Genomic DNA, 9,671 nt, shown 5'->3' on the forward strand with positions numbered 1-9,671 from the left:
TATGTACGTATATGTATATATGTATGTATATATGTGTATATGTATGTATGTGTATATATGTATATATATGTATGTATGTGTGTATATATGTATGTATATATATGTATATATGTATACATGTATGTATATGTATGATATATATGTATATATATATGTATGTGTATGTGTATATATGTGTATATATATATATATATGTGTGTGTATGTATATATGTGTATGAGAAATTAACTGAAACATGGAGAGCACAGCTACTCTCACAATTGAGAAGTCTCGAATTTTTCTTCTCCATTTACAAGGTACAAGGTAAATTTAATCATCACGTTACAATAGGGTTGTAAAATGAAATGAAGTTATACACTCTGCTGTGTATAATATACAGCATTTGTCAAATGCATGCCACATTATGGCAACCATTTCACAACATTTGTACACCAAAGTTTGTGAACCCTTTAGAATTTTCGGTATTTCTTGACATACTACCTAAAACGTACTCAGATTACACAAGTCACACAGAGTAGAAGAGACAAAAATAGTGTCCTTGTGGCAATTGTATGTGAACTTTTGCTTTCAGGATCTCAGAAAAATAGTTGTTGATGCTCATAGAGGCTGGAAAAGGTTGCAAAACCGTCTCTAAAGAGTCTGGTCTCCACCAATCCGCAGTCAGATAGACTGGGTACAAATGGAGGAACTTGAATACCACTGCTACCCTGCATAGGAAGGTCACGGAGGAACCCAGACTTACTTCTAAGCAAACAATTGTTAATGGAACAATAAATTCTGAATTTTAATACCAAATTCTCAATGAAAAGTTCAGGACATCTGTCCATGAACTGAATAAGGGAACGTGGGTCATACAGCAAGACCACTACCCTAAACACACAAGTAGCTCTACCAAAAAAGGAGAAGAATAAAGTGAATGTTTTGGAACGGCCAAGTCAAAGATCTGCCTTAAAATGATCGAAGGGTGAGGACGTTAGCAGCTCATGTGAGGAAACCCACCAACATCCATGAGTTGAAGCTGCTCTGTACAGAGAAATGAGATTCCTCCAAATCGATGAGCAGGACTGTTCAACAGTTACTGGAATGTTTAGTTGCAGTTATTGCTGCAAAGGGGGGTCAAACCAAATCCTATAAGGAAAGGTTCACATACTTTTACCACTTGCAGATATACAACATTAGATCATTTTTCTCAATGAATAAAAGACCACGGATAATATATTTGTCTTATTTGTGGAAGTTCGTTCTTCTGTTGATCTACTTTGTGTGAAAATCTGAGTATGTTTTAGGTTATATTTGTAGAAATTCTTAAAGGTTCAGAAACTTCTAGCACCACTGTATATCATAATTCCAATGGCAATAATAAATGCCATAATATTATGAATTAACATAAATGTACAAGCGACGGCTGCAGAACATTGACTGTGAAGCCATAAGGTAAGAATTTTACGAGGTTCTCCAGAGCAGCAGGCCTGTAGAAAGTCCAAAAACATAATTAAATCATAAAAGAACAGGCTGTCGCCGTTGAGAATGTCCTCTCGGGACATCAGTCAGGTCTGTGAGGCCATAGTTTTTTATATTTTTATATGTTCTGGCTGATATTGTGCAACAGTATGCTTAAATCTTTTCATTTCAAGCAAAAACTATTGAAGTTAAAAAGCTAAAAAAACTACCATGGCATGTGGCATCTTTAATTTCTTATTGTGTCCCTCATAGTATTGACCACATACTCCACCCCTGTTATTGCAAGAAGAAAAGCTTCCTCTCTGCAGATGCCGACCACCCAGTGTTCACCTGATCATCAGCCAGGGCCACAGCGCTGACTTTGTATGTGCAGGCATACTTGCCGAGGCCCAGCAGGTCTTATTGCTGGCAGCTTTTCTGCACAGGTAACTTCAGCTTTTTCAAGGTTTTCCTCATCTATGCGTTTTCTGAATAATATATACACACATAAATACAAATTTGTTTTAACTCATAAAGGGAGGAGCTGCCCTCATAAAACAGCTTAATCCTGAGAGTTTTTCATGAATGTTGTTTACACATTTTTATAACTGTTTAACAATAATTCATGGAGGGAGGATGCCAAAGACAATGGCGAACAGTTGGGTTTGGTGAAAGTTCAACTAAAAAGCCAAAGTAGCCTATTTTGCTTTCTAACTTTGTTTTTTTTTTGCATTTGTTAGCATACTATTGTAGAATATCAGCCAGAACATTATGTAATATGGCCTCACAGCCCTGGCGTCCCGAGAAGACAGCCTGTTTTTTTGAAAAATGTAATTGTGTTGGCAGGGGCGTCACTTTGTTGAGTGGTTGGGACATAAGGGCTCAGATAAGGGCTGCGACAATGCACAATATTGGGTTCAAGAGAACATGCCAAGAAGTTTAACGTTATTTTGAAGAAATCTTCAATGCTGAAATCTTTGATATATGACATTTTGTGCGTTAAACACTTACATTTTCTAAGTATTCTGGAGAATAAAACCTTTCTCAAAGCATTTTCATTTGTTATTTAACATTTCTTGTTGCAAGCTATTTTTCATAAAATTTTAACAAGTTATGCTTTCAAAAAGTAAAGGGGACAAAATCAGCCACTTCAAAAAGTGGTGGGGTCGTGTCCTCAGTGTCAATGACAACTATGGTTTTTGGACAGACCTGCCGGAATTGAGGACCTCATAAAATGTTCTTACCTTGCAGCCATAGATTGTGCATTTATGTTATTTATGTATGCTATACAGTGGTGCTTGAAGTTTCTGAACATTCAGTGCCATTGAAATTATGTATTTGCATATATTAAATAAATGTTTAAGACTTGTATGGATTCTCGTCACTTGCATTACACAATGGGAGTGTTGGATATTATGCAACTGGAATGTGTATGGAGAAGAAAGAGTCAAACAGTACATATAGCACAGTGGTAAACCATTCTTTTGGCCAGATAATCTGTATTATGACATTTCTGATATGTTTGTTGCCTGGGCTGCTAAGAAGCAGACAGCAGAACCAGGTTAGAACAGAAGGGCATGCAGGTTTAATGCTGGGCTGTGGGTGAATGAAGACGGTAACTAGGTCACAAATAAATCCTTAATAATAAAAAATAAATGAAATGAACAATAAATACATCTGTATCAGTAACCTGGGATTAAAACTGTTACCAAAAACACAAACCGGACATTCATTTAAATACAGCCAGCTGCTGGTAGGAAAGCCAAACAGATCTGTTACTATGGAAACCACATTAAATATGAATTAAATATTAAAAATATAGTGCTGACAGTAACAACTCTGCACACACAATAATTACCTAGGTTAATCTACCAACTGTATTGCACCAAACAATGCGTACATTAAACGTGACTCTTGCTGTTTACATGAAGAAATGCACAATATTATATATTGCATAATAAACTACTGTTGCTAACATATTTCTCTTGGTCCAGGTTTATTGATTGATTGAATCAGCGGCCGTGGCATCGTAACGTAATGGCGAAAGGTGCCGTGACACCTCAGGGAAAACCTCTGGCATTTTTAAATTGCCACCGGAAATACACAAACTGCGAAAGGTGCCGTGGCATATCAGGAAAAATCTGTGGCATCTCAAACTGCCACCGGAAATCCCACTGGTAACAGCTGATGGCACTATTTGAGCTTGCCCCTGCTGCAGTGGGCTGTGTAGTAGACCTACTACCAGCGCGCCGTGAACCGTTTGTGATCGGACCCTCTGGCTGGATGAATTTTACGCATAAATCATGCACAACAGCTGGGGCCCTGACGCAGCGCCACACAACTTTCTAAATTCTTCCATCTCACAGAGAAAAGAAAGGTCAGGTCGAAACAGTGTAGAGAGACTGCTGCAGCTGTTGTGTGAAGCTGCTTCCACCAATTATAAAACAAGTTCATTAAGATAAAACGATAATAGCGCCTGGTGCTGATTCACAACGACACTCGTCTTGTTTTATAAATCCAACGCACCTTTTTCCTTTACAGCTGAGGCTCTTGTCCCTCCCTAAAAGGTGTGTTCAGTGTTGCTTTACCTGATCGGTGCTTGTAAAATATCCGCTGTGTCTGCGTCTTCTAATGTCATAGCGATTTATAGTTTTCTCGCCGCTGGTTTCTGTCACTGCATCTCCAGACAAACCACCACGGTTTTATTTCAGCGTTCTGTAACGTCACTTCGTCAACTCGAGTAGTTCACCTGTCACCTGCTCTGCTGCCCTCGGTGTACACACACACACACACACACACACACACACACACACACACACACACACACACACACACACACACACACACACAGAGGCCCCTCACTGACTGATCTGTCACCCAAAGCTGAAACTGTGCTGCTGCCTCTTGCACTGTAGATGCTGTAAAGTTAATAATGTTGGATTATTGTTTCTTATTTCATGGGCTATATGAGAGTTTGGAGTAATGCATATAATAGTTTTTTAAAAAGAAAGTATTACATTTTAGAAGTTCAATAGTTTAATGCTTCCTAAGGCAATGAGTAATCCTGTTAAGATAATTGTGATCTCAATATTGACCAAAATAATTAGCAGCCCTACATGAACATTTCATTTAATTCATGAAATTATAGGACATCTGTTGTGTGAAACTGCACCTCGGCCTTCTTTCTGTGCAGGCTAATGCTTCATTCAATACATTTTTATTATTTTTAACTTTTGAAATGTTTTTTTAAAGTTGGTGAAAAGCACATTATGACTTGTTTAGGACTCAAAACTCAAAGTTTAAGACTTGGACTTGATGGTCCTTGACTTAAGACTTCACTCGGACTTGCCAGTCATGATCGGTCTGGACTTGGGACTTGAGTGCTAAGACTTGTGACTTGACTCGGAATTGTAAAACGATGACTTGGTCCCACCTCTGGTATCTACTATATTTCGGAAACAACCTAGTCAATTCGATTTTTTACTTTGCCTATCTAACTATGGGCAAATGATGTCAACTTTATTATGTGTTTATTAAAATGAAACCCGAATGATGAACTGCTAGTTTAGAAATTAGGCCTATTATCAACCTACGTATTCAATAGCACAGACCGTACTGCAACTATTACGGTGATTCAAGGCCACAGGGCCACAAGGTTCTCCTCAATGGCTTCAAAGGTTACGTCTAAATCCTAATCAGGAAAAACATCTCAGGTAATTTAACAATTGACATGGCCGCTCTGTAACGTTAGGCCTGTTTATGGCAAAAGTCACAAGGTACACACTGAGTCGACATGACAACACACGCTTCAGCTCAAGGCTTATTGTACACCATATGTACACCATGTTCGTAGCTCAATATGAGCTGTTTTAGCCTTTTTTAATAGTTCAAAGGCTTTACACAATATACATTTTTTATTCTAATGCCTTGGTCATACCTACACTCATTCCAAATTTGCTCTTTCACGGTTTTACACTATTAAATTCTCTCAAGAATCAACTCATTTGTACAAACTTTCCCTTCTGTTTAACTAATTTGCTAAGCAAGCAGTTTTATAAACTATGGGCCAACGCTCTTTGGCAATGAGCCAAAAGGTTTTACACTCTAAAGATTACTTTTTGTGGTGCGCAATATCAAATTTAATTCTCTTTAATGTAGCAACACAGTTAGACACAAATCAAAATTGTTATATCATGCTTGCTTACCTTTTTTTTTTACAAGTCTTGACAATGTTACAGTCCCTAAACATTCGAACACCAAGAGAGAAGTACCAAAAGCTCACACAGCTACAGTACAGTGTACTCGAGTTTTGGCAGCTAAAGTCCTGTTACCTCATTTCAAGAGTGTAAAAAACAGAACTATCTGTCATTCTTGTGGGATGATATTTCTGGCAAATCTTAAGGGCTCTTTCCTGTTTTTCTTTACTATTCTAGGACACTGAAAAAACCCTAAGGATCATGGGAACAAGCTTTCATCTCCAACACATAGTAACAAAGACATTTGATTCAAGTATACAATACAGGCGTGACCCTTACCATTCGTTAAGTTTATGTTAAATTATCTTATATCATGCTGCTATGAGAGTGTGAACCTAAACTATCGATGAACTGACTCTTAGAGTTCACAGAGTACATTCTGACAAAAATATTGGCACACAAAAAGGACTGTGTTCCTGCCGACCCCGGTCAGCCTGAGTTCACTAAAAGTCAAATTGACACTTCTACTGATACACTTCCCGGATTTGTTTGCTTTATCTGTAGTCTGCCTCATTTGTATGGAATTTCCTTTTCAATCAAAACTTAAAGTTCTGCACTGGGTTGCCAACTACGTGTAAGTTCAAACGTGTTTGAATGTATTTTCTAACTTAATTGGGAGTTTACATGCTACTAACATTTAAAGGACCCGTGTCCACCAAAGCATTTTTTACCAGCTGAAACGCCCAGCAGGGAGCGCTAACGGGCGTTTTTGAGGCACAGCGTTTTTTCTGACTGCTTTGATACATAAAATCCGTGGAAGTGATATTGCAAGTAGTTCTACCTGACTTTACTGGATGTACAAATGTCAACACAGAGTAGAGTCCTTGCTCTGTATGAAGAGAAGGCTGAAGCAGGTAGAGAGAGAGGACGGACTCGCCATGTGTGGGTTCATGAGATTTTGTGGGCGAGGAAACATCTCGGCGAGTAAGAGCTGAGGTTGGACAAAGCCCGGTTCCAGGATAGTAACCGTTGCTACGGTATGGTATTTGCCCTGCCCCTCCTCTACCGTGATTGGACAGCTGAGTAAAAAGTGACAGTGACGAGCGCAGCATTTTTCCCAAAGTTGAACATTTTTCAACTCTCGCCAACCGGAAACTTCAGTGCCCAGGACGGAAAAGACGCTCCCATTGAATGAATGAATAGAAAAAAGATGCTGGTGTCAGAAAGAAACACTTTGGTGGACACGGGCCCTAAGGGTTGCACCAGCTGAAATAGCTCCAACGTAGACATAAGTTACAACTTAAATCTTAAAGCTATCCCTTAGTAGGTGTAAAGTCCTCCATAAAATAGTCAAGTGGTTGTCATGGCGCATCGTTCTGAAAGGTAGGATAAGCTAGATGAGGAGGAGCAAATTACATACCTTCTGTTTTGTGTCGGCAACGCGTTCTCCGTGATAGATTACACCCCTTGAACATTTATGATCATTTTGATTTGTACTCACGCTTTCAGGACAGAAACGGTGCCCTCAGATTAACCCGACAAGTGTGTCTGCCACTAAGATATTTTGCTACAGGATCATTTCAAAACTTGGTTGGTGATTCAGTTCAAGTGCATGAATATACTGTGTGTAGAACAACAAGAGAAGTTGCACAATCATTATTTAACGACTATGTTAAGTTTCCAACTCAGCCTGAGCAACAAAATATGAACTACCAGATAGCCCCGACATACTTGGCTGCATAGATGGCATCCACATCAGAATCAAGGGACCCAACATCAATAAGAATGCTTTGTGAACAGGAAGGGAGACTTGGAGACTCCGGGTATCCACTGAGAAAATGGCTCATGACCCCATACCGAAACCCAGCAAGTGTCAGTGAGCAGCGCTACAATTCAGCACACACTAAGAACAGAAAGGCGATGGAGGGCTGCATAGGTACATACAAAGGAAGCTGTGCGTGATGCGTAAAGGCCAACAGGACTGTTTTATCCACCCATACGTTCTCTCTCTGATGATTGTTTCCAGAATAAATAACAGCTAGCAGCTGCTGAGTGAAAGCCAACTTTAGTTTCACCGGCAACATTCTGTTTACGGACTCATCGTCAGGCATCGCTACAAATAGTAACCAATGTGAAAGTACAAAAGAAAGCGATGCACTTTCAACAACAGGATACTGTTAATATATCAGAATCAATCCAGTGATCATCAGACTGAGAAGTTACAGTGTGAAGTGTACATTTGCTCTGAGGAGAAAATCCGCTTTTAACTGCTTTTAACACGTCGTTAATGGAAAGTGAAAGTATTTACTTGCCGGTGTGACACCAAAATCTGTGACCTATCAGAATCTGTGACCCAAATGGCAAGTTAAGCGCCTGGGGCTTTGCGGACGATGTGAAGCGGTTGCAGTTTGGTTGGGTTTAGGCACCAAAACTTGTTCGTTGGGTTTAGGTACTGAAAGTTCTTGGTTGGGTTTAGGTACCAAAAGTTCTTGCTTATGGTTTGTCGTTTGGATGTAGTCACAGAATCTGAGAGGTCGCAGATTTTGGTGTTACACCGGTGTTAAAGAGCGACTCAGGCTGCTTTCCAACACGCCACCAGTGCCATGGTGAGCACTCACTGGATTTCAGTTGTATTAGTAGAACAATAAAGCCTTAAACTGAAAAGACTGCCTGATTTTCTAAATATTTGCATCTGCCCAGCTCTGTGCTGTGAGAAGCGCCAGAGCCCAGGACTGATCTGCGTAACTGCGCACAGCCTGGATGACACCTCATTTCGGTTAATGAAGCAAAATGCAGATTACAAACCGGGGGGGAGGGGCAAAACATAGATTTTGAAATGTGGAAGGGACATGTCCCCCCCATGTATAATGTATGTATGTGTTTCCATTTATTTGTTAGGCTACAAAGTTGTTAAATTTCGATTTCAATGATTCTTTGTTTTCATTATATTTTGATAGCAGGATGATGATTTCTTTATGTTTAAAGATTTTTTTTCTTGGTCTACAGTCAGACATGGCCAAATCCCTGAAACAGTACACAAACTTTAACTTAACGTCAACATAGCATTACAGGGTAAGCAGGTATAACTGTTGACATTAGACACTAACATTATTTTGTTGGGAAACAAATATATTGGGTTACATAACTTAGCTAATTTACAACTACTAATAACTAACAGTTTGTGAAGGATATCAATATGTGTTCGGCATAATGTTATAATTTCATCTGCCCGTTATAAGGTAGGCCACTGTTTGTTAAGGGTGTAATTATATTACGCCTACGTCTTTAAAAACTTCTCTGAACAGTCTTGGTAGCCTTCAGTCCATGTCTCAGAGTTGGACGTCTCCTGTCTGCTCTTTTAGTGGAACGGTAACAATACTTGTTTGATAAATTTGGAAAGTTACTTGCTGGCCCTAAAGGTTAACAGACGATATGGCGGGAATACGGAAAGGATTTCGAATCAAGATATTCGAAAAATAATAATAAGATTTGGAAGATAGATAAACTGAATAATAAGAAAAGTTTAGAATTTACACACGCACAAAAATACATGTATAAAACCAGCCGTACGCCAGGTCCTGCGTACCTTTCCTTTATACATCCCCATCAACGTGAAATTGAGCGCACATGCACAAGCCATATACTCCGCCTTGGCTTTTCCCATAAATTACTATGCAAATGACCAGAAATATGCCAGCGTCACCTCCTAAGGTCCAAATAACAACGGCCAATCCTGCTGCAAAACGTGAGAAATTTCACTAAGTGCAAGATCGAGGTGCTGATCATTGAAGTGGAGGCTTGATGGTTTGAACTCTTTCATCATCAACAAATGCAAAACGATGGAGTGGCTTAGTGTTACAATAACAGTCGATGCAGCCGGCTCAGAGACTCGTAATGGCTGAAATAAAGAAAACAAAACAACAGAAAGAGTGGGGATAGTACCGTGATGGTACGGTTCCGCAGGTTGGTCTGTCTAACGCTGGACTCAGTTCAGCAGACTCTAAAGAATCTAAATCAAAGTATTAGCCCGTCATC

This window comes from Micropterus salmoides, unplaced genomic scaffold (genome assembly GCF_014851395.1).
Source record: "Micropterus salmoides isolate LMB-PRFRI ecotype aquatic unplaced genomic scaffold, ASM1485139v1 Ms_hic_scaffold_21, whole genome shotgun sequence".
NCBI lineage: Eukaryota > Metazoa > Chordata > Actinopteri > Centrarchiformes > Centrarchidae > Micropterus > Micropterus salmoides.